The following is a 27,978-nucleotide window of genomic DNA, read 5'->3' on the forward strand; positions in this document are numbered from 1 at the left end:
AGTCCAGGCAGCACAGCTCTGTGCTGCCCGGACACAGGTGAGGGGGCAATGCGGGGCGGCGGGGGTCCGTGCTGGGCGGCGGGGGTCTGTTTGGGGCGGCAGTGGGTTCACGTTAGAAGCCCATTGGCTTCTATGGGGCATCGCCAGATTTTTCAGGCGATGCCACCCGCCACGGTAACCCAGCGGGGGATGCTTAGAGCATCCCAAAATGCGGTAAAAACCCAGATAACGGGGTTTTTACCTTAGACAATCTCCCCCTGAGGCTTTCAAAAAATGAGAAACAGTGCATATTACGCATCCAACGATCCAGCGACGCTGGCAGACCTCACAGCATGATTCTTCTTCGGGCAGGTAAGTGCTACTCCTGGATGTCATCAAGCAGTCACTTCCTGCCACAGTACTGATTTGCTCATCCCCCTTCTTCTTCTTGGATCCGCGGAGTCCCAAATCAAAATCTCTTTTACACCTATACAAGTGACTCGCGACTATCACCTCCAGCACTCGACCAGGTCACGATTTGACCTCACAGTAAATCCTGAAACATTTTTACCAAGAAATCCCCCAAAATGTCATGATAATACAATACATGATTATACATAGTGTTATGCCCATTATATACAGTTATTATGCCCGCTATATACAGTTATTATTTCCGTTATATAAAGTTATATTTTTAACAATTACATTCATTATTATACAGTACATGATTATACATAGTATTATGCCCGCTATATACAGTTATTATTCCCGTTATATACAGTTATATTTTTAACAATTACATTCATTATTATATAGTACATGATTATACATAGTATTATGCCCGCTATATACAGTTATTATTCCCGATATATAGTTATATTTTTAACGATTACATTCATGTTATTTTATGACAAAATAAATATATGCGATAATTATAGCAAAGGACAGCTCTTGCTTTAAGAGCTGTCCTTTGCGGTGAGAGTCGCCGGGTCACAGCAGTTCCCGGCGGCTCTCCCCTCCCTCCCACACCCGGCGCTGCTGCGCCGGGCTCTCCTCCTCCCTGCACCCGGAAGAGGATCAGTGCAGGGAGGAGGTCACAAGTCCAGGCAGCACAGCTCTGTGCTGCCCGGAGACAGGTGAGGGGGCAATGCGGGGCGGCGGGGGTCCGTGCTGGGTGGCGGGGGTCTGTGCGGGGCGGCAGTGGGTTCACGTTAGAAGCCCATTGGCTTCTATGGGCATCGCCAGATTTTTCAGGTGATGCCACCCGCCGCGGTAACCCAGCGGGGGATGCTTAGAGCATCCCAAAATGCGGTAAAAACCCAGATAACGGGGTTTTTACCTTAGACAATCTCCCCCTGAGGCTTTCAAAAAATGAGAAACAGTGCATATTACGCATCCAACGATCCAGCGACGCTGGCAGACCTCACAGCATGATTCTTCTTCGGGCAGGTAAGTGCTACTCCTGGATGTCATCAAGCAGTCACTTCCTGCCACAGTACTGATTTGCTCATCCCTCTTCTTCTTCTTGGATCCGCGGAGTCCCAAATCAAAATCTCTTTTACACCTATACAAGTGACTCGCGACTATCACCTCCAGCACTCGACCAGGTCACGATTTGACCTCACAGTAAATCCTGAAACATTTTTACTAAGCAATCCCCCAAAATGTCATGATAATACAATACATGATTATACACAGTGTTATGCCCATTATATACAGTTATTATGCCCGCTATATACAGTTATTATTTCCGTTATATACAGTTATATTTTTTAACAATTACATTCATTATTATACAGTACATGATTATACATAGTATTATGCCCGCTATATACAGTTATTATTCCCGTTATATACAGTTATATTTTTAACAATTACATTCATTATTATATAGTACATGATTATACATAGTATTATGCCCGCTATATACAGTTATTATTCCCGATATATAGTTATATTTTTAACGATTATATTCATGTTATTTTATGACAAAATAAATATATGCGATAATTATAGCAAAGGACAGCTCTTGCTTTAAGAGCTGTCCTTTGCGGTGAGAGTCGCCGGGTCACAGCAGTTCCCGGCGGCTCTCCCCTCCCTCCCACTGCCCATTGGCTTCTATGGGGCATCGCCAGATTTTTTAGGCGATGCCACCCGCCGCGGTAACCCAGCGGGGGATGCTTAGAGCATCCCAAAATGCGGTAAAAACCCAGATAACGGGGTTTTTACCTTAGACAATCTCCCCCTGAGGCTTTCAAAAAATGAGAAACAGTGCATATTACGCATCCAACGATCCAGCGACGCTGGCAGACCTCACAGCATGATTCTTCTTCGGGCAGGTAAGTGCTACTCCTGGATGTCATCAAGCAGTCACTTCCTGCCACAGTACTGATTTGCTCATCCCCCTTCTTCTTCTTGGATCCGCGGAGTCCCAAATCAAAATCTCTTTTACACCTATACAAGTGACTCGCGACTCTATCACCTCCAGCACTCGACCAGGTCACGATTTGACCTCACAGTAAATCCTGAAACATTTTTACCAAGCAATCCCCCAAAATGTCATGATAATACAATACATGATTATACACAGTGTTATGCCCATTATATACAGTTATTATGCCCGCTATATACAGTTATTATTTCCGTTATATACAGTTATATTTTTAACAATTACATTGATTATTATACAGTACATGATTATACATAGTATTATGCCCGCTATATACAGTTATTATTCCCGTTATATACAGTTATATTTTTAACAATTACATTCATTATTATATAGTACATGATTATACATAGTATTATGCCCACTATATACAGTTATTATTCCCGATATATAGTTATATTTTTAACGATTATATATTTATGTTATTTTATGACAAAATAAATATATGCGATAATTATAGCAAAGGACAGCTCTTGCTTTAAGAGCTGTTCTTTGCGGTGAGAGTCGCCGGGTCACAGCAGTTCCCGGCGGGTCTCCCCTCCCTCCCACACCCGGCGCTGCTGCGCCGGGCTCTCCTCCTCCCTGCACCCGGAAGAGGATCAGTGCAGGGAGGAGGTCACAAGTCCAGGCAGCACAGCTCTGTGCTGCCCGGACACAGGTGAGGGGGCAATGCGGGGCGGCGGGGGTCCGTGCTGGGCGGCGGGGGTCTGTGCGGGGCGGCAGTGGGTTTGCGTTAGAAGCCCATTGGCTTCTATGGGGCATCGCCAGATTTTTCAGGCGATGCCACCCGCCGCGGTAACCCAGCGGGGGATGCTTAGAGCATCCCAAAATGCGGTAAAAACCCAGATAACGGGGTTTTTACCTTAGACAATCTCCCCCTGAGGCTTTCAAAAAATGAGAAACAGTGCATATTACGCATCCAACGATCCAGCGACGCTGGCAGACCTCACAGCATGATTCTTCTTCGGGCAGGTAAGTGCTACTCCTGGATGTCATCAAGCAGTCACTTCCTGCCACAGTACTGATTTGCTCATCCCCCTTCTTCTTCTTGGATCCGCGGAGTCCCAAATCAAAATCTCTTTTACACCTATACAAGTGACTCGCGACTCTATCACCTCCAGCACTCGACCAGGTCATGATTTGACCTCACAGTAAATCCTGAAACATTTTTACCAAGCAATCCCCCAAAATGTCATGATTATACACAGTGTTATGCCCATTATATACAGTTATTATGCCCGCTATATACAGTTATTATTTCCGTTGTATACAGTTATATTTTTAACAATTACATTCATTATTATACAGTACATGATTATACATAGTATTATGCCCGCTATATACAGTTATTATTCCCGTTATATACAGTTATATTTTTAACAATTACATTCATTATTATATAGTACATGATTATACATAGTATTATGCCCGCTATATACAGTTATTATTCCCGATATATAGTTATATTTTTAACGATTACATTCATGTTATTTAATGACAAAATAAATATATGCGATAATTATAGCAAAGGACAGCTCTTGCTTTAAGAGCTGTCCTTTGCGGTGAGAGTCGCCGGGTCACAGCAGTTCCCGGCGGTTCTCCCCTCCCTCCCACACGCGGCGCTGCTGCGCCGGGCTCTCCTCCTCCCTGCACCCGGAAGAGGATCAGTGCAGGGAGGAGGTCACAAGTCCAGGCAGCACAGCTCTGTGCTGCCCGGAGACAGGTGAGGGGGCAATGCGGGGCGGCGGGGGTCCGTGCTGGGCGGCGGGGGTCTGTGCGGGGCGGCAGTGGGTTCACGTTAGAAGCCCATTGGCTTCTATGGGGCATCGCCAGATTTTTCAGGCGATGCCACCCGCCGCGGTAACCCAGCGGGGGATGCTTAGAGCATCCCAAAATGCGGTAAAAACCCAGATAATGGGGTTTTTACCTTAGACAATCTCCCCCTGAGGCTTTCAAAAAATGAGAAACAGTGCATATTACGCATCCAACGATCCAGCGACGCTGGCAGACCTCACAGCATGATTCTTCTTCGGGCAGGTAAGTGCTACTCCTGGATGTCATCAAGCAGTCACTTCCTGCCACAGTACTGATTTGCTCATCCCCCTTCTTCTTCTTGGATCCGCGGAGTCCCAAATCAAAATCTCTTTTACACCTATACAAGTGACTCGCGACTATCACCTCCAGCACTCGACCAGGTCACGATTTGACCTCACAGTAAATCCTGAAACATTTTTACTAAGCAATCCCCCAAAATGTCATGATAATACAATACATGATTATACACAGTGTTATGCCCATTATATACAGTTATTATGCCCGCTATATACAGTTATTATTTCCGTTATATACAGTTATATTTTTAACAATTACATTCATTATTATACAGTACATGATTATACATAGTATTATGCCCGCTATATACAGTTATTATTCCCGTTATATACAGTTATATTTTTAACAATTACATTCATTATTATATAGTACATGATTATACATAGTATTATGCCCGCTATATACAGTTATTATTCCCGATATATAGTTATATTTTTAACGATTATATTCATGTTATTTTATGACAAAATAAATATATGCGATAATTATAGAAAAGGACAGCTCTTGCTTTAAGAGCTGTCCTTTGCGGTGAGAGTCGCCGGGTCACAGCAGTTCCCGGCGGCTCTCCCCTCCCTCCCACACCCGGCGCTGCTGCGCCGGGCTCTCCTCCTCCCTGCACCCAGAAGAGGATCAGTGCAGGGAGGAGGTCACAAGTCCAGGCAGGACAGCTCTGTGCTGCCCGGACACAGGTGAGGGGGCAATGCGGGGCGGCGGGGGTCCGTGCTGGGCGGCGGGGGTCCGTGCGGGGCGGCAGTGGGTTCGCGTTAGAAGCCCATTGGCTTCTATGGGGCATCGCCAGATTTTTCAGGCGATGCCACCCACTGCGGTAACCCAGCGGGGGATGCTTAGAGCATCCCAAAATGCGGTAAAAACCCAGATAACGGGGTTTTTACCTTAGACAATCTCCCCCTGAGGCTTTCAAAAAATGAGAAACAGTGCATATTACGCATCCAACGATCCAGTGACGCTGGCAGACCTCACAGCATGATTCTTCTTCGGGCAGGTAAGTGCTACTCCTGGATGTCATCAAGCAGTCACTTTCTGCCACAGTACTGATTTGCTCATCCCCCTTCTTCTTCTTGGATCCGCGGAGTCCCAAATCAAAATCTCTTTTACACCTATACAAGTGACTCGCGACTATCACCTCCAGCACTCGACCAGGTCACGATTTGACCTCACAGTAAATCCTGAAACATTTTTACTAAGCAATCCCCCAAAATGTCATGATAATACAATACATGATTATACACAGTGTTATGCCCATTATATACAGTTATTATGCCCGCTATATACAGTTATTATTCCCGTTATATACAGTTATATTTTTAACAATTACATTCATTATTATATAGTACATGATTATACATAGTATTATGCCCGCTATATACAGTTATTATTCCCGATATATAGTTATATTTTTAACGATTATATTCATGTTATTTTATGACAAAATAAATATATGCGATAATTATAGAAAAGGACAGCTCTTGCTTTAAGAGCTGTCCTTTGCGGTGAGAGTCGCCGGGTCACAGCAGTTCCCGGCGGCTCTCCCCTCCCTCCCACACCCGGCGCTGCTGCGCCGGGCTCTCCTCCTCCCTGCACCCGGAAGAGGATCAGTGCAGGGAGGAGGTCACAAGTCCAGGCAGGACAGCTCTGTGCTGCCCGGACACAGGTGAGGGGGCAATGCGGGGCGGCGGGGGTCCGTGCTGGGCGGCGGGGGTCCGTGCGGGGCGGCAGTGGGTTCGCGTTAGAAGCCCATTGGCTTCTATGGGGCATCGCCAGATTTTTCAGGCGATGCCACCCACTGCGGTAACCCAGCGGGGGATGCTTAGAGCATCCCAAAATGCGGTAAAAACCCAGATAACGGGGTTTTTACCTTAGACAATCTCCCCCTGAGGCTTTCAAAAAATGAGAAACAGTGCATATTACGCATCCAACGATCCAGTGACGCTGGCAGACCTCACAGCATGATTCTTCTTCGGGCAGGTAAGTGCTACTCCTGGATGTCATCAAGCAGTCACTTTCTGCCACAGTACTGATTTGCTCATCCCCCTTCTTCTTCTTGGATCCGCGGAGTCCCAAATCAATATCTCTTTTACACCTATACAAGTGACTCGCGACTTTATCACCTCCAGCACTCGACCAGGTCACGATTTGACCTCACAGTAAATCCTGAAACATTTTTACCAAGCAATCCCCCAAAATGTCATGATAATACAATACATGATTATACACAGTGTTATGCCCATTATATACAGTTATTATGCCCGCTATATACAGTTATTATTTCCGTTATATACAGTTATATTTTTAACAACTACATTCATTATTATACAGTACATGATTATACATAGTATTATGCCCGCTATATACAGTTATTATTCCCGTTATATACAGTTATATTTTTAACAATTACATTCATTATTATATAGTACATGATTATACATAGTATTATGCCCGCTATATACAGTTATTATTCCCGATATATAGTTATATTTTTAACGATTACATTCATGTTATTTTATGACAAAATAAATATATGCGATAATTATAGCAAAGGACAGCTCTTGCTTTAACCCCTTCCTGACAGAGCCAGTTTTTGCGTTCCTGACAGAGCCCTTTTTTTCAAATCTGACATGTCTCACTTAAGTGGGGATAACTTTTTTTTGCTTTTACTTATCCCAGTGGTTTTGAGATTGTTTTTTCGTGACACATTGTACTTCAAATTAGTGGTAAATTTGGGTCGATACAGTCTGTGTTTTTTTGTGAAAAATACCAAAATATCGTGAAAAAATGGAAAATTTAGCGATTTGCAAAATGTTAAATTTTCTGCTTGTGAGACAAATAATCTTACCACTCAAAATAGTGAATAACTAACATAGACCATATGTCTACTTTATGTTGACATCATTATTTCAACTTCCTTTTAATTTTTTGGGACACTAGGAGGCTTACAATATGAATAGCAAATTCTCAAATTTTCAAGAAAATTTCAAACACTGATTTTTTTAGGGACCAGTTCAGTTCTGATGTGACTTTGAGGGACTTGTATGTGAGACACCCCCATAAATGATGCCATTTCAAAAACTGCACCCCTCACAGTATTCAAAACAGCATTTTGGAAGTTTGTTAACCCTTTAGGTGTTTCACAGGAATTAAAACAAAGTGTAGGTGAAATTTCAAAATTTCTTTTTTTTTGCAGATTTGCAATTTTAATACATTTTTATAAGGAACACAGTACATTTTACTAGAGAAATGTGACTAAAAATTGATTCCCCCAATTCTTTTGTTTTCATAAATATCCTATATGTGGCCCTAGTGTGCACGGTGACCAAACCACAGGCTTCATAATAGAAGGAGCACCTACTTGATTTTGGAGCCTCCTTTTTATGAGATTATTTTTTAGGCACCATGTAGGTTTCAAGGCACCATAAGATGCTAAAAGTTAGGAACCCCCCCACAAGTGACCCCATTTTGCAAACTACACCCCTCAGGGAATTCATCTAGGGGTATAGTGTACATTTCAAACCCCCAGGGGTTTCACCAATTGTGGTACAACTGGGCAGTGAAAATGAAAAATTATTTTTTTTACACAAAAATGCAGTTCTGGCTCCAAATTTGTCATTTTCAGAAGGTATGAAGGAGACAAAGCACCCCAAAATCTGTGCCCCAATTTCTCCCGAGTACGGCAATGCCTCACATGTGACCAAAAAATACCAGTTGGGTGCATGGCAGGACTCAGAAGGGAAGGAGTGATTTTTGGATTTTGCAGCTCAGATTCTGGTGGAATTTTGGTGGGTGCTATGTCGCATTAGCAAGACCCCCCAAGCACCAATACAGTGGAACCCCCCCACAAGTCACCCCATTTTGCAAACTACACCCCTCAGGGAATTCATCTAGGGGTATAGTGTACATTTCAAACCCCCAGGGGTTTCACCAATTTTGATACAAGTGGGCAGTGAAAATGAAAAATTACATTTTTTTACACAAAAATGCAGTTCTGGCTCAAAATTTTTCATTTTCAGAAGGTATGAAGGAGAAAAAGCACCCCAAAATCTGTGCCCCAATTTCTCCCGAGTACGGCAATGCCTCACATGTGACCAAAAAATACCAGTTGGGTGCATGGCAGGACTCAGAAGGGAAGGAGTGATTTTTGGATTTTGCAGCACAGATTCTGGTGGAATGAATGGTGGGTGCTATGTTGCACCAATACAGTGGAACCCCCCCACAAGTCACCCCATTTTGCAAAGTACACCCCTCAGGGAATTCATCTAGGGGTATAGTGTACATTTCAAACCCCCAGGGGTTTCACCAATTTTGATACAAGTGGGCAGTGAAAATGAAAAATTACATTTTTTTACACAAAAATGCAGTTCTGGCTCAAAATTTTTCATTTTCAGAAGGTATGAAGGAGAAAAAGCACCCCAAAATATGTGCCCCAATTTCTCCCGAGTACGGAAATGCCTCACATGTGACCAAAAAATACCAGTTGGGTGCATGGCAGGACTCAGAACGGAAGGAGTGATTTTTGGATTTTGCAGCTCAGATTCTGGTGGAATTTTGGTGGGTGCTATGTCGCATTAGCAAGACCCCCCAAGCACCAATACAGTGGAACCCCCCCACAAGTCACCCCATTTTGAAAACTACACCCCTCAGGGAATTCATCTAGGGGTATAGTGTACATTTCAAACCCCCAGGGGTTTCACCAATTTTGATACAAGTGGGCAGTGAAAATGAAAAATTACATTTTTTTACACAAAAATGCAGTTCTGGCTCAAAATTTTTCATTTTCAGAAGGTATGAAGGAGAAAAAGCACCCCAAAATCTGTGCCCCAATTTCTCCCGAGTACGGCAATGCCTCACATGTGACCAAAAAATACCAGTTGGGTGCATGGCAGGACTCAAAAGGGAAGGAGTGATTTTTGGATTTTGCAGCTCAGATTCTGGTGGAATTTTGGTGGGTGCTATGTCGCATTAGCAAGACCCCCCAAGCACCAATACAGTGGAACCCCCCCACAAGTGACCCCATTTTGCAAACTACACCCCTCAGGGAATTCATCTAGGGGTATAGTGTACATTTAAAACCCCCAGGGGTTTCACCAATTTTGATACAAGTGGGCAGTGAAAAAGAAAAATTACATTTTTTACACAAAAATGCAGTTCTGGCTCAAAATTTTTCATTTTCAGAAGGTATGAAGGAGAAAAAGCACCCCAAAATCTGTGCCCCAATTTCTCCCGAGTACGGCAATGCCTCACATGTGACCAAAAAATACCAGTTGGGTGCATGGCAGGACTCAGAAGGGAAGGAGTGATTTTTGGATTTTGCAGCACAGATTCTGGTGGAATGAATGGTGGGTGCTATGTTGCACCAATACAGTGGAACCCCCCACAAGTCACCCCATTTTGCAAACTATACCCCTCAGGGAATTCATCTAGGGGTATAGTGTACATTTCAAACCCCCAGGGGTTTCACCAATTTTGATACAAGTGGGCAGTGAAAATGAAAAATTACATTTTTTTACACAAAAATGCAGTTCTGGCTCAAAATTTTTCATTTTCAGAAGGAATGAAGGAGACAAAGCACCACAAAATATGTGCCCCAATTTCTCCTGAGTACGGAAATGCCTCACATGTGACCAAAAAATACCAGTAGGGTGCAAGGTAAGACTCAGAACGGAAGGAGTGATTTTTGGATTTTGCAGCTCAGATTCTGGTGGAATTTTGGTGGGTGCTATGTCGCATTAGCAAGACCCCCCAAGCACCAATACAGTGGAACCCCCCCACAAGTCACCCCATTTTGAAAACTACACCCCTCAGGGAATTCATCTAGGGGTATAGTGTACATTTCAAACCCCCAGGGGTTTCACCAATTTTGATACAAGTGGGCAGTGAAAATGAAAAATTACATTTTTTTACACAAAAATGCAGTTCTGGCTCAAAATTTTTCATTTTCAGAAGGTATGAAGGAGAAAAAGCACCCTTAAAATCTGTGCCCCAATTTCTCCCGAGTACGGCAATGCCTCACATGTGACCAAAAAATACCAGTTGGGTGCATGGCAGGACTCAGAAGGGAAGGAGTGATTTTTGGATTTTGCAGCACAGATTCTGGTGGAATGAATGGTGGGTGCTATGTTGCACCAATACAGTGGAACCCCCCCACAAGTCACCCCATTTTGCAAAGTACACCCCTCAGGGAATTCATCTAGCGGTATAGTGTACATTTCAAACCCCCAGGGGTTTCACCAATTTTGATACAAGTGGGCAGTGAAAATGAAAAATTACATTTTTTTACACAAAAATGCAGTTCTGGCTCAAAATTTTTCATTTTCAGAAGGTATGAAGGAGAAAAAGCACCCCAAAATATGTGCCCCAATTTCTCCCGAGTACGGAAATGCCTCACATGTGACCAAAAAATACCAGTTGGGTGCATGGCAGGACTCAGAACGGAAGGAGTGATTTTTGGATTTTGCAGCTCAGATTCTGGTGGAATTTTGGTGGGTGCTATGTCGCATTAGCAAGACCCCCCAAGCACCAATACAGTGGAACCCCCCCACAAGTCACCCCATTTTGAAAACTACACCCCTCAGGGAATTCATCTAGGGGTATAGTGTACATTTCAAACCCCCAGGGGTTTCACCAATTTTGATACAAGTGGGCAGTGAAAATGAAAAATTACATTTTTTTACACAAAAATGCAGTTCTGGCTCAAAATTTTTCATTTTCAGAAGGTATGAAGGAGAAAAAGCACCCCAAAATCTGTGCCCCAATTTCTCCCGAGTACGGCAATGCCTCACATGTGACCAAAAAATACCAGTTGGGTGCATGGCAGGACTCAAAAGGGAAGGAGTGATTTTTGGATTTTGCAGCTCAGATTCTGGTGGAATTTTGGTGGGTGCTATGTCGCATTAGCAAGACCCCCCAAGCACCAATACAGTGGAACCCCCCCACAAGTGACCCCATTTTGCAAACTACACCCCTCAGGGAATTCATCTAGGGGTATAGTGTACATTTAAAACCCCCAGGGATTTCACCAATTTTGATACAAGTGGGCAGTGAAAAAGAAAAATTACATTTTTTACACAAAAATGCAGTTCTGGCTCAAAATTTTTCATTTTCAGAAGGTATGAAGGAGAAAAAGCACCCCAAAATCTGTGCCCCAATTTCTCCCGAGTACGGCAATGCCTCACATGTGACCAAAAAATACCAGTTGGGTGCATGGCAGGACTCAGAAGGGAAGGAGTGATTTTTGGATTTTGCAGCACAGATTCTGGTGGAATGAATGGTGGGTGCTATGTTGCACCAATACAGTGGAACCCCCCCACAAGTCACCCCATTTTGCAAACTACACCCCTCAGGGAATTCATCTAGGGGTATAGTGTACATTTCAAACCCCCAGGGGTTTCACCAATTTTGATACAAGTGGGCAGTGAAAATGAAAAATTACATTTTTTTACACAAAAATGCAGTTCTGGCTCAAAATTTTTCATTTTCAGAAGGAATGAAGGAGACAAAGCACCCCAAAATCTGTGCCCCAATTTCTCCCGAGTACGGCAATGCCTCATGTGTGACCAAAAAGTGGCAGGACTCAGAAGGGAAGGAGTGATATTTGGATTTTGCAGCACAAATTCTGGTGGAATGATGGTGGGTGCTATGTCGCATTAGCAAGACCCCCAAAGCACCAATACAGTGGAACCCCCCCACAAGTGACCCCATTTTGCAAACTACACCCCTCAGGGAATTCATCTAGGGGTATAGTGTACATTTCAAACCCCCAGGGGTTTCACCAATTTTGATACAAGTGGGCAGTGAACATGAAAAATTACATTTTTTTACACAAAAATGCAGTTCTGGCTCAAAATTTTTCATTTTCACAAGGAATGAAGGAGACAAAGCACCCCAAAATCTGTGCCCCAATTTCTCCCGAGTACGGCAATGCCTCACATGTGACCAAAAAATACCAGTTGGGTGCATGGCAGGACTCAGAAGGGAAGGAGTGATTTTTGGATTTTGCGGCTCAGATTCTGGTGGAATGAATGGTGGGTGCTATGTGGCATTAGCAAGACCCCCGAAGCACGGTGAAATTATGAACCTAATATTCCATAGATGTGTGGTATATTTTAAAACACTCCTTTATACATAGGCCGGGTTTGTCGGGGCAAGTGTCACACTGGAAAATAGTTTGCTTTCTTATTCCCTTTTTATAGCAAACTTTGCACCTTTTTTGTGTCCTGCCCTTTTTTCCAGTGGAGGGGATTTCATCAGGAAAATGCTGCCCTGGTACAATACGGGGGCCAGTACTAGAAGTACTGGGGCCCTCTGCCTGCTGGTTCCCAAATATTAGGCCCTTTATGACTTCCTCTTGAAAGTGCATAAATGTCCCCCTCTGGCCGGTAGAACGGAATAGCACGTAAGCGTTATACAGTGCCATCTGGATGATATACACGGCCACCTTCTTGTACCAGATTTTTGTTTTCCGCAGGGCACTGTACGGCTTCAGTACCTGATCTGAAAGATCCACTCCGCCCATGTACCTATTGTAATCCAGGATACAATTAGGTTTTGAGGTGTGGGTACTGGTACCTCGTACAGGGACGGAGGTGGTACTGTCTCCGTGAATTGTTGTCAGTATAAGGACATCCCTCTTGTCCTTATATTTGACCAACAACATATTTTCGTTGCATATTCCCCTGCTTTCACCCCTTCTCATTACTTGGGCAATGTGCGTTTTTGGGAGGCCTCTTTGGTTCTTGCACACAGTACCGCAAGCTGCTGTACCTCTTGAACCAAGGGCCTTAAACAGGGGGATGCTGGTGTAAAAGTTATCCACATAGAGGTGATAACCTTTATCCAGGAAGGGGTGCACTAAATCCCAGACAATTTTCCCACTAACACCTACGAGGGAGGGGGGGCATTCTGGCGGTTCAATTCTTGAATCCTTCCCTTCATAAACCCTAAACCTGTGGGTGTACCCTGAGGTGCTTTCACACAGTTTATACATTTTTATGCCATACCTTGCCCTCTTACTGGGAAGGTACTGGCGGAATTTAACCCTTCCTTTAAAATGTATAAGGGACTCGTCGATACAAATAAATTTTTCAGGGATGTACACCTCTTCAAATTTGGCACTGAAATGATCAATGACCGGCCTGACTTTGAATAGCCGGTCAAAGGTGGGATCATCTCTGGGTGGGCACTGTGCATTATCGGTGTAATGTATAAATTTAAGAATTGTCTCAAATCGAGTCCGGGTCATGGCCATACGGTAAAATGGAGTACTGTACAGAACATCTGTACTCCAATATTGCCTAATTTCTGGCTTTTTTACTATGCCCATATGAAACACCAGACCCCAAAACGTCATCATCTCTACTGCATCTACAGGGGTCCACCTAGCAAATGATGACGTGGGGTTTTGAGCAATAAACTGCTGGGCATATAAATTAGTTTGGTCCACCATTAAATTTATAAAATCATCAGAGAAAAATAATTTGAAAAAGTCAATTTCTCTGAGACCTGTTGAATCAAATTGGATTCCTGGGATGGCCAAAAACTCAGGAACCTGGGGCTCAAAATTGTCTGGTGGTGGGGTCCATACGAGATCAATTATTGGGGGGGGGTCTCAGCTGCTCTACGGGGGCGTCTTTGAGGGGGTCCCTCATCACCAGAGGAGGAAGAGGAGCTTAAGGCGAATCCTTCAAATTCCCCGCTTGCATCACTGGCTGTGTCAGAGTCAGAAGCAAGCATGGCATATGCCTCCTCCACTGAATACATTCTCCTGGATGACTGGGAGGACATTTGGGAGGACATTTGGGAGGACATTTGGGATGCCATTTTTATTTTTGTGTTACTGGTAGTGAAATGTTTCAACACGTGTATAGTGTAGGGGGGGGTACAAACTTTATTTCAATCCGGGGGGTATGTAGTGTGTAGTGTGTATGTGGTGCAGAAAAAAAAAAATACTTTATACCAATAAAAAAAAAAAAAATGAAGGGGTTAAAAATAAAAAATTGAAGGGGTTAAAAAAAAAAAAAAAAAAAGGTCCTGCGCCAAAAATTGAGCACAGATGTTGGTCAGTAACGTCTGTCACTGAACAGCGCTCAAAGGCAACAGGAATTTGATAAAAAAAAAAAAAAAATAGATCAACCCTGTGCCGAAAAAGATGATCAGTGATGTACGTCACTGATCAGCGCACAGCGGCCACAGGACACCCACAAAATCACAGTGTGTGTAAAAAAAAAATTAAAAAAAGACCCCACAGCACACACACAAAAAAAAAAGGTGATCAGTGATGCGACACTGATTACCAGTGAGGTGCAGCAGGTGCACAACCTTTGGTGCAACTGACAGGTATATATAAAAAAAAAAAAACCTCTGTACCCCCAAAAAAGTTGCTGATCACCTCAGATATAGTGATCAGCACAAAAGGCGGGGGCAGCAGACACAAAATTTAGCACTCTCTATCACTCTCTGTCACTATCTCTCTCTATCTCTCTATCTCTCACTATCTATCACTCTATGACACTGCAGCAGCAGCACTGACAGGTATATCTATATATAAAAAAAAACCTGCGCCCCCAAAAAGTTGCTGATCAGTTAATTTATACTGATCAGCACAAAAGGAGGGGGCAGCAGTCAGTTATATAAAAAATATATAGCACAATCTGTCACTATCTCTCTCTATCTCTCTCTCTCTATCTCTATCTCTCTATAACTATCACACTGCAGCAGCACAAAATATAGCACTCTGTCACTAGGCCTCTCTATCTATCTCTCTCTCTCTATCTCTCTCTCTCTATCTATAACTATATCACACTGCAGCAGCACAAAATATAGCACTCTCTGACACTATCTCTCTCTCTATCTCTCTCTATCTCTCTCTATCTCTCTCTATCTCTCTCTATCTCTCTATCTCTCTATCTATCTCTCTATCTCTCTATCTATCTCTCTATCTCTCTATCTATCTCTCTATCTAGCTAGTACACTGCAGCAGCACAATTTCACAGGAAGGCACAAGTAGCAACAGGATCCAGGAAGCAGTGATGAAGCAGCGATCAGGTAAGTATGGAGCAAGTATGGAGCAAGGTTCTGGTCAGTATGGCGGCAGGGGGGTACGGTGACCGCACTGCACGCTATTCCAGACCGGAATGGCGTCTGCAGTGCAGTCACCGTTAGTTTAAATCCCCCTCCTTGGCTGTGATTGGTCCGTCGGTCCGACGGACCAATCACGGCCTTTGGGGGCGGGCGGGGTGAGGTGGGGTGACACCAGTGTCACCCTTACACCCCGCGGTGATTGGTGCTGTACTTTACAGCACCAATCACCTCTGATCCCGTGTCACCGGCGAACGTTATTCGCCGGTGACACAGGAAAACGCTGTGAATGGCTGTTCACACTGAACAGCCAATCACAGCGATCGCCGACGGGGGGGCGGCATCGCAGCCCCCCCTGGGCATGCACGGACATGTCTGCTGTCAGGGACAGCAGACATGTTGAAACTGTCACCGCGTCTATAGACGCGGTGACAGTTTAAATCCATGACGTACATTTACGCCATGTGTCGGGAAGTGCTTCCCGACCATGACGTAAATGTACGTCAAATGTCGGGAAGGGGTTAAGAGCTGTCCTTTGCGGTGAGAGTCGCCGGGTCACAGCAGTTCCCGGCGGCTCTCCCCTCCCTCCCACACCCGGCGCTGCTGCGCCGGGCTCTCCTCCTCCCTGCACCCGGAAGAGGATCAGTGCAGGGAGGAGGTCACAAGTCCAGGCAGCACAGCTCTGTGCTGCCCGGACACAGGTGAGGGGGCAATGCGGGGCGGCGGGGGTCTGTGCGGGGCGGCAGTGGGTTCGCGTTAGAAGCCCATTGGCTTCTATGGGGCATCGCCAGATTTTTCAGGCGATGCCACCCGCCGCGGTAACCCAGCTGGGGATGCTTAGAGCATCCCAAAATGCGGTAAAAACCCAGATAACGGGGTTTTTACCTTAGACAATCTCCCCCTGAGGCTTTCAAAAAAATGAGAAACAGTGCATATTACGCATCCAACGATCCAGCGACGCTGGCAGACCTCACAGCATGATTCTTCTTCGGGCAGGTAAGTGCTACTCCTGGATGTCATCAAGCAGTCACTTCCTGCCACAGTACTGATTTGCTCATCCCCCTTCTTCTTCTTGGATCCGCGGAGTCCCAAATCAAAATCTCTTTTACACCTATACAAGTGACTCGCGACTCTATCACCTCCAGCACTCGACCAGGTCACGATTTGACCTCACAGTAAATCCTGAAACATTTTTACCAAGCAATCCCCCAAAATGTCATGATAATACAATACATGATTATACACAGTGTTATGCCCATTATATACAGTTATTATGCCCACTATATACAGTTATTATTTCCATTATATACAGTTATATTTTTAACAATTACATTCATTATTATACAGTACATGATTATACATAGTATTATGCCCGCTATATACAGTTATTATTCCCGTTATATACAGTTATATTTTTAACAATTACATTCATTATTATATAGTACATGATTATACATAGTATTATGCCCGCTATATACAGTTATTATTCCCGATATATAGTTATATTTTTAACGATTACATTCATGTTATTTTATGACAAAACAAATATATGCGATAATTATAGCAAAAGACAGCTCTTGCTTTAAGAGCTGTCCTTTGCGGTGAGAGTCGCCGGGTCACAGCAGTTCCCGGCGGCTCTCCCCTCCCTCCCAAACCCGGCGCTGCTGCGTCGGGCTCTCCTCCTCCCTGCACCCGGAAGAGGATCAGTGCAGGGAGGAGGTTACAAGTCCAGGCAGCACAGCTCTGTGCTGCCCGGACACAGGTGAGGGGGCAATGCGGGGCGGCGGGGGTCCGTGCTGGGCGGCGGGGGTCCGTGCGGGGCGGCAGTGGGTTCGCGTTAGAAGCCCATTGGCTTCTATGGGGCATCGCCAGATTTTTCAGGCGATGCCACCCGCTGCGGTAACCCAGCGGGGGATGCTTAGAGCATCCCAAAATGCGGTAAAAACCCAGATAACGGGGTTTTTACCTTAGACAATCTCCCCTTGAGGCTTTCAAAAAATGAGAAACAGTGCATATTACGCATCCAACGATCCAGCGACGCTGGCAGACCTCACAGCATGATTCTTCTTCGGGCAGGTAAGTGCTACTCCTGGATGTCATCAAGCAGTCACTTCCTGCCACAGTACTGATTTGCTCATCCCCCTTCTTCTTCTTGGATCCGCGGAGTCCCAAATCAAAATCTCTTTTACACCTATACAAGTGACTCGCGACTCTATCACCTCCAGCACTCGACCAGGTCACGATTTGACCTCACAGTAAATCCTGAAACATTTTTACCAAGCAATCCCCCAAAATGTCATGATAATACAATACATGATTATACACAGTGTTATGCCCATTATATACAGTTATTATGCCCGCTATATACAGTTATTATTTCCGTTATATACAGTTATATTTTTAACAATTACATTCATTATTATACAGTACATGATTATACATAGTATTATGCCCGCTATATACAGTTATTATTCCCGTTATATACAGTTATATTTTTAACAATTACATTCATTATTATATAGTACATGATTATACATAGTATTATGCCCGCTATATACAGTTATTATTCCCGATATATAGTTATATTTTTAACGATTACATTCATGTTATTTTATGACAAAATAAATATATGCGATAATTATAGCAAAGGACAGCTCTTGCTTTAAGAGCTGTCCTTTGCGGTGAGAGTCGCCGGGTCACAGCAGTTCCCGGCGGCTCTCCCCTCCCTCCCACACCCGGCGCTGCTGCACCGGGCTCTCCTCCTCCCTGCACCCGGAAGAGGATCAGTGCAGGGAGGAGCTTACAAGTCCAGGCAGCACAGCTCTGTGCTGCCCGGACACAGGTGAGGGGGCAATGCGGGGCGGCGGGGGTCCGTGCTGGGCGGCGGGGGTCTGTGCGGGGCGGCAGTGGGTTCGCGTTAGAAGCCCATTGGCTTCTATGGGGCATCGCCAGATTTTTTAGGCGATGCCACCCGCCGCGGTAACCCAGCGGGGGATGCTTAGAGCATCCCAAAATGCGGTAAAAACCCAGATAACGGGGTTTTTACCTTAGACAATCTCCCCCTGAGGCTTTCAAAAAATGAGAAACAATGCATATTACGCATCCAACGATCCAGCGACGCTGGCAGACCTCACAGCATGATTCTTCTTCGGGCAGGTAAGTGCTACTCCTGGATGTCATCAAGCAGTCACTTCCTGCCACAGTACTGATTTGCTCATCCCCCTTCTTCTTCTTGGATCCGCGGAGTCCCAAATCAAAATCTCTTTTACACCTATACAAGTGACTCGCGACTCTATCACCTCCAGCACTCGACCAGGTCACGATTTGACCTCACAGTAAATCCTGAAACATTTTTACCAAGCAATCCCCCAAAATGTCATGATAATACAATACATGATTATACACAGTGTTATGCCCATTATATACAGTTATTATGCCCGCTATATACAGTTATTATTTCCGTTATATACAGTTATATTTTTAACAATTACATTCATTATTATACAGTACATGATTATACATAGTATTATGCCCGCTATATACAGTTATTATTCCCGTTATATACAGTTATATTTTTAACAATTACATTCATTATTATATAGTACATGATTATACATAGTATTATGCCCGCTATATACAGTTATTATTCCCGATATATAGTTATATTTTTAACGATTACATTCATGTTATTTTATGACAAAACAAATATATGCGATAATTATAGCAAAGGACAGCTCTTGCTTTAAGAGCTGTCCTTTGCGGTGAGAGTCGCAGGGTCACAGCAGTTCCCGGCGGCTCTCCCCTCCCTCCCACACCCGGCGCTGCTGCGCCGGGCTCTCCTCCTCCCTGCACCCGGAAGAGGATCAGTGCAGGGAGGAGGTTACAAGTCCAGGCAGCACAGCTCTGTGCTGCCCGGACACAGGTGAGGGGGCAATGCGGGGCGGCGGGGGTCCGTGCTGGGCGGCGGGGGTCCGTGCTGGGCGGCAGTGGGTTCGCGTTAGAAGCCCATTGGCTTCTATGGGGCATCGCCAGATTTTTCAGGCGATGCCACCCGCTGCGGTAACCCAGCGGGGGATGCTTAGAGCATCCCAAAATGCGGTAAAAACCCAGATAACGGGGTTTTTACCTTAGACAATCTCCCCTTGAGGCTTTCAAAAAATGAGAAACAGTGCATATTACGCATCCAACGATCCAGCGACGCTGGCAGACCTCACAGCATGATTCTTCTTCGGGCAGGTAAGTGCTACTCCTGGATGTCATCAAGCAGTCACTTCCTGCCACAGTACTGATTTGCTCATCCCCCTTCTTCTTCTTGGATCCGCGGAGTCCCAAATCAAAATCTCTTTTACACCTATACAAGTGACTCGCGACTCTATCACCTCCAGCACTCGACCAGGTCACGATTTGACCTCACAGTAAATCCTGAAACATTTTTACCAAGCAATCCCCCAAAATGTCATGATAATACAATACATGATTATACACAGTGTTATGCCCATTATATACAGTTATTATGCCCGCTATATACAGTTATTATTTCCGTTATATACAGTTATATTTTTAACAATTACATTCATTATTATACAGTACATGATTATACATAGTATTATGCCCGCTATATACAGTTATTATTCCCGTTATATACAGTTATATTTTTAACAATTACATTCATTATTATATAGTACATGATTATACATAGTATTATGCCCGCTATATACAGTTATTATTCCCGATATATAGTTATATTTTTAACGATTACATTCATGTTATTTTATGACAAAATAAATATATGCGATAATTATAGCAAAGGACAGCTCTTGCTTTAAGAGCTGTCCTTTGCGGTGAGAGTCGCCGGGTCACAGCAGTTCCCGGCGGCTCTCCCCTCCCTCCCACACGCGGCGCTGCTGCGCCGGGCTCTCCTGCGCCGGGCTCTCCTCCTCCCTGCACCCGGAAGAGGATCAGTGCAGGGAGGAGGTCACAAGTCCAGGCAGCACAGCTCTGTGCTGCCCGGACACAGGTGAGGGGGCAATGCGGGGCGGCGGGGGTCCGTGCTGGGCGGCGGGGGTCTGTGCGGGGCGGCAGTGGGTTCGCGTTAGAAGCCCATTGGCTTCTATGGGGCATCGCCAGATTTTTTAGGCGATGCCACCCGCCGCGGTAACCCAGCGGGGGATGCTTAGAGCATCCCAAAATGCGGTAAAAACCCAGATAACGGGGTTTTTACCTTAGACAATCTCCCCCTGAGGCTTTCAAAAAATGAGAAACAGTGCATATTACGCATCCAACGATCCAGCGACGCTGGCAGACCTCACAGCATGATTCTTCTTCGGGCAGGTAAGTGCTACTCCTGGATGTCATCAAGCAGTCACTTCCTGCCACAGTACTGATTTGCTCATCCCCCTTCTTCTTCTTGGATCCGCGGAGTCCCAAATCAAAATCTCTTTTACACCTATACAAGTGACTCGCGACTCTATCACCTCCAGCACTCGACCAGGTCACGATTTGACCTCACAGTAAATCCTGAAACATTTTTACCAAGCAATCCCCCAAAATGTCATGATAATACAATACATGATTATACACAGTGTTATGCCCATTATATACAGTTATTATGCCCGCTATATACAGTTATTATTTCCGTTATATACAGTTATATTTTTAACAATTACATTCATTATTATACAGTACATGATTATACATAGTATTATGCCCGCTATATACAGTTATTATTCCCGTTATATACAGTTATATTTTTAACAATTACATTCATTATTATATAGTACATGATTATACATAGTATTATGCCCGCTATATACAGTTATTATTCCCGATATATAGTTATATTTTTAACGATTACATTCATGTTATTTTATGACAAAATAAATATATGCGATAATTATAGCAAAGGACAGCTCTTGCTTTAAGAGCTGTCCTTTGCGGTGAGAGTCGCCGGGTCACAGCAGTTCCCGGCGGCTCTCCCCTCCCTCCCACACGCGGCGCTGCTGCGCCGGGCTCTCCTCCTCCCTGCACCCGGAAGAGGATCAGTGCAGGGAGGAGGTCACAAGTCCAGGCAGCACAGCTCTGTGCTGCCCGGAGACAGGTGAGGGGGCAATGCGGGGCGGCGGGGGTCCGTGCTGGGCAGCGGGGGTCTGTGCGGGGCGGCAGTGGGTTCACGTTAGAAGCCCATTGGCTTCTATGGGGCATCGCCAGATTTTTCAGGCGATGCCACCCGCCGCGGTAACCCAGCGGGGGATGCTTAGAGCATCCCAAAATGCGGTAAAAACCCAGATAACGGGGTTTTTACCTTAGACAATCTCCCCCTGAGGCTTTCAAAAAATGAGAAACAGTGCATATTACGCATCCAACGATCCAGCGACGCTGGCAGACCTCACAGCATGATTCTTCTTCGGGCAGGTAAGTGCTACTCCTGGATGTCATCAAGCAGTCACTTCCTGCCACAGTACTGATTTGCTCATCCCCCTTCTTCTTCTTGGATCCGCGGAGTCCCAAATCAAAATCTCTTTTACACCTATACAAGTGACTCGCGACTCTATCACCTCCAGCACTCGACCAGGTCACGATTTTACCTCACAGTAAATCCTGAAACATTTTTACCAAGCAATCCCCCAAAATGTCATGATTATACACAGTGTTATGCCCATTATATACAGTTATTATGCCCGCTATATACAGTTATTATTTCCGTTGTATACAGTTATATTTTTAACAATTACATTCATTATTATACAGTACATGATTATACATAGTATTATGCCCGCTATATACAGTTATTATTCCCGTTATATACAGTTATATTTTTAACAATTACATTCATTATTATATAGTACATGATTATACATAGTATTATGCCCGCTATATACAGTTATTATTCCCGATATATAGTTATATTTTTAACGATTACATTCATGTTATTTTATGACAAAATAAATATATGCGATAATTATAGCAAAGGACAGCTCTTGCTTTAAGAGCTGTCCTTTGCGGTGAGAGTCGCCGGGTCACAGCAGTTCCCGGCGGCTCTCCCCTCCCTCCCACACGCGGCGCTGCTGCGCCGGGCTCTCCTCCTCCCTGCACCCGGAAGAGGATCAGTGCAGGGAGGAGGTCACAAGTCCAGGCAGCACAGCTCTGTGCTGCCCGGAGACAGGTGAGGGGGCAATGCGGGGCGGCGGGGGTCCGTGCTGGGCGGCGGGGGTCTGTGCGGGGCGGCAGTGGGTTCACGTTAGAAGCCCATTGGCTTCTATGGGGCATCGCCAGATTTTTTAGGCGATGCCACCCGCCGCGGTAACCCAGCGGGGGATGCTTAGAGCATCCCAAAATGCGGTAAAAACCCAGATAACGGGGTTTTTACCTTAGACAATCTCCCCCTGAGGCTTTCAAAAAATGAGAAACAGTGCATATTACGCATCCAACGATCCAGCGACGCTGGCAGACCTCACAGCATGATTCTTCTTCGGGCAGGTAAGTGCTACTCCTGGATGTCATCAAGCAGTCACTTCCTGCCACAGTACTGATTTGCTCATCCCCCTTCTTCTTCTTGGATCCGCGGAGTCCCAAATCAAAATCTCTTTTAAACCTATACAAGTGACTCGCGACTATCACCTCCAGCACTCGACCAGGTCACGATTTGACCTCACAGTAAATCCTGAAACATTTTTACTAAGCAATCCCCCAAAATGTCATGATAATACAATACATGATTATACACAGTGTTATGCCCATTATATACAGTTATTATGCCCGCTATATACAGTTATTATTTCCGTTATATACAGTTATATTTTTAACAATTACATTCATTATTATACAGTACATGATTATACATAGTATTATGCCCGCTATATACAGTTATTATTCCCGTTATATACAGTTACAGATGGAGCTGGGCTTATTATTGCTGGCGGAGCGCCAGGACCGTGTCCCTGGCGATCCGCCAGCAATCTGGCGCTCTGGCTGAATGAGACGCTCGTGCGTCTCCCACGCACGAGCGTCTCAATAGCCGGGCGGCGAGGCGGCGCGGCGGGTGCAGTCCTGCCCGTCTCCAGCTTCAGGGAGACGGGCAGGGCTGCGGGGGGCTGCGGGGGGGCGGTGTGGACCGGCGGGGACCCGGGGAAGCCGGCGGGGACCCGGGCAAAAGCTCCGTCGGAACGGGACGCGCGTGCACCTCGTGCACGCGCGTCCCCTTCCGACATACAGATGGCGCGGGGCGGGGGATGGCGGGTGGCGAGTCCTCCGCCATCCCCAGCAAAGACAAGCCCTGCGCCATCTGTATATTTTTAACAATTACATTCATTATTATATAGTACATGATTATACATAGTATTATGCCCGCTATATACAGTTATTATTCCCGATATATAGTTATATTTTTAACGATTACATTCATGTTATTTTATGACAAAATAAATATATGCGATAATTATAGCAAAGGACAGTTCTTGCTTTAAGAGCTGTCCTTTGCGGAAGAGGATCAGTGCAGGGAGGAGGTCACAAGTCCAGGCAGCACAGCTCTGTGCTGCCCGGACACAGGTGAGGGGGCAATGCGGGGCGGCGGGGGTCTGTGCTGGGCGGCGGGGGTCTGTGCGGGGCGGCAGTGGGTTCGCGTTAGAAGCCCATTGGCTTCTATGGGGCATCGCCAGATTTTTTAGGCGATGCCACCCGCCGCGGTAACCCAGCGGGGGATGCTTAGAGCATCCCAAAATGCGGTAAAAACCCAGATAACGGGGTTTTTACCTTAGACAATCTCCCCCTGAGGCTTTCAAAAAATGAGAAACAGTGCATATTACGCATCCAACGATCCAGAGACGCTGGCAGACCTCACAGCATGATTCTTCTTCGGGCAGGTAAGTGCTACTCCTGGATGTCATCAAGCAGTCACTTCCTGCCACAGTACTGATTTGCTCATCCCCCTTCTTCTTCTTAGATCCGCGGAGTCCCAAATCAAAATCTCTTTTACACCTATACAAGTGACTCGCGACTCTATCACCTCCAGCACTCGACCAGGTCACGATTTGACCTCACAGTAAATCCTGAAACATTTTTACCAAGCAATCCCCCAAAATGTCATGATAATACAATACATGATTATACACAGTGTTATGCCCATTATATACAGTTATTATGCCCGCTATATACAGTTATTATTTCCGTTATATACAGTTATATTTTTAACAATTACATTCATTATTATACAGTACATGATTATACATAGTATTATGCCCGCTATATACAGTTATTATTCCCGATATATACAGTTATATTTTTAACAATTACATTCATTATTATATAGTACATGATTATACATAGTATTATGCCCGCTATATACAGTTATTATTCCCGTTATATAGTTATATTTTTAACGATTACATTCATGTTATTTTATGACAAAATAAATATATGCGATAATTATAGCAAAGGACAGCTCTTGCTTTAAGAGTTGCGGTGAGAGTCGCCGGGTCACAGCAGTTCCCGGCGGCTCTCCCCTCCCTCCCACACCCGGCGCTGCTGCGCCGGGCTCTCCTCCTCCCTGCACCCGGAAGAGGATCAGTGCAGGGAGGAGGTCACAAGTCCAGGCAGCACAGCTCTGTGCTGCCCGGACACAGGTGAGGGGGCAATGCGGGGCGGCGGGGGTCTGTGCTGGGCGGCGGGGGTCTGTGCGGGGCGGCAGTGGGTTCGCGTTAGAAGCCCATTGGCTTCTATGGGGCATCGCCAGATTTTTTAGGCGATGCCACCCGCCGCGGTAACCCAGCGGGGGATGCTTAGAGCATCCCAAAATGCGGTAAAAACCCAGATAACGGGGTTTTTACCTTAGACAATCTCCCCCTGAGGCTTTCAAAAAATGAGAAACAGTGCATATTACGCATCCAACGATCCAGCGACGCTGGCAGACCTCACAGCATGATTCTTCTTCGGGCAGGTAAGTGCTACTCCTGGATGTCATCAAGCAGTCACTTCCTGCCACAGTACTGATTTGCTCATCCCCCTTCTTCTTCTTAGATCCGCGGAGTCCCAAATCAAAATCTCTTTTACACCTATACAAGTGACTCGCGACTCTATCACCTCCAGCACTCGACCAGGTCACGATTTGACCTCACAGTAAATCCTGAAACATTTTTACCAAGCAATCCCCCAAAATGTCATGATAATACAATACATGATTATACACAGTGTTATGCCCATTATATACAGTTATTATGCCCGCTATATACAGTTATTATTTCCGTTATATACAGTTATTTTTTAACAATTACATTCATTATTATACAGTACATGATTATACATAGTATTATGCCCGCTATATACAGTTATTATTCCCGTTATATACAGTTATATTTTTAACAATTACATTCATTATTATATAGTACATGATTATACATAGTATTATGCCCACTATATACAGTTATTATTCCCGATATATAGTTATATTTTTAACGATTATATTCATGTTATTTTATGACAAAATAAATATATGCGATAATTATAGCAAAGGACAGCTCTTGCTTTAAGAGCTGTTCTTTGCGGTGAGAGTCGCCGGGTCACAGCAGTTCCCGGCGGCTCTCCCCTCCCTCCCACACCCGGCGCTGCTGCGCCGGGCTCTCCTCCTCCCTGCACCCGGAAGAGGATCAGTGCAGGGAGGAGGTCACAAGTCCAGGCAGCACAGCTCTGTGCTGCCCGGACACAGGTGAGGGGGCAATGCGGGGCGGCGGGGGTCCGTGCTGGGCGGCGGGGGTCTGTGCGGGGCGGCAGTGGGTTTGCGTTAGAAGCCCATTGGCTTCTATGGGGCATCGCCAGATTTTTCAGGCGATGCTACCCGCCGCGGTAACCCAGCGGGGGATGCTTAGAGCATCCCAAAATGCGGTAAAAACCCAGATAACGGGGTTTTTACCTTAGACAATCTCCCCCTGAGGCTTTCAAAAAATGAGAAACAGTGCATATTACGCATCCAACGATCCAGCGACGCTGGCAGACCTCACAGCATGATTCTTCTTCGGGCAGGTAAGTGCTACTCCTGGATGTCATCAAGCAGTCACTTCCTGCCACAGTACTGATTTGCTCATCCCCCTTCTTCTTCTTGGATCCGCGGAGTCCCAAATCAAAATCTCTTTTACACCTATACAAGTGACTCGCGACTCTATCACCTCCAGCACTCGACCAGGTCACGATTTGACCTCACAGTAAATCCTGAAACATTTTTACCAAGCAATCCCCCAAAATGTCATGATAATACAACACATGATTATACACAGTGTTATGCCCATTATATACAGTTATTATGCCCGCTATATACAGTTATTATTTCCGTTATATACAGTTATATTTTTAACAATTACATTCATTATTATACAGTACATGATTATACATAGTATTATGCCCGCTATATACAGTTATTATTCCCGTTATATACAGTTATATTTTTAACAATTACATTCATTATTATATAGTACATGATTATACATAGTATTATGCCCGCTATATACAGTTATTATTCCCGATATATAGTTATATTTTTAACGATTACATTCATGTTATTTTATGACAAAATAAATATATGCGATAATTATAGCAAAGGACAGCTCTTGCTTTAAGAGCTGTCCTTTGCGGTGAGAGTCGCCGGGTCACAGCAGTTCCCGGCGGCTCTCCCCTCCCTCCCACACGCGGCGCTGCTGCGCCGGGCTCTCCTCCTCCCTGCACCCGGAAGAGGATCAGTGCAGGGAGGAGGTCACAAGTCCAGGCAGCACAGCTCTGTGCTGCCCGGAGACAGGTGAGGGGGCAATGCGGGGCGGCGGGGGTCCGTGCTGGGCGGCGGGGGTCTGTGCGGGGCGGCAGTGGGTTCACGTTAGAAGCCCATTGGCTTCTATGGGGCATCGCCAGATTTTTCAGGCGATGCCACCCGCCGCGGTAACCCAGCGGGGGATGCTTAGAGCATCCCAAAATGCGGTAAAAACCCAGATAACGGGGTTTTTACCTTAGACAATCTCCCCCTGAGGCTTTCAAAAAATGAGAAACAGTGCATATTACGCATCCAACGATCCAGCGACGCTGGCAGACCTCACAGCATGATTCTTCTTCGGGCAGGTAAGTGCTACTCCTGGATGTCATCAAGCAGTCACTTCCTGCCACAGTACTGATTTGCTCATCCCCCTTCTTCTTCTTAGATCCGCGGAGTCCCAAATCAAAATCTCTTTTACACCTATACAAGTGACTCGCGACTCTATCACCTCCAGCACTCGACCAGGTCACGATTTGACCTCACAGTAAATCCTGAAACATTTTTACCAAGCAATCCCCCAAAATGTCATGATAATACAATACATGATTATACACAGTGTTATGCC

The sequence above is a fragment of the Crinia signifera genome, chromosome 2 (assembly GCF_055691185.1).
Source record: "Crinia signifera chromosome 2, ASM5569118v1, whole genome shotgun sequence".
Lineage (NCBI taxonomy): Eukaryota > Metazoa > Chordata > Amphibia > Anura > Myobatrachidae > Crinia > Crinia signifera.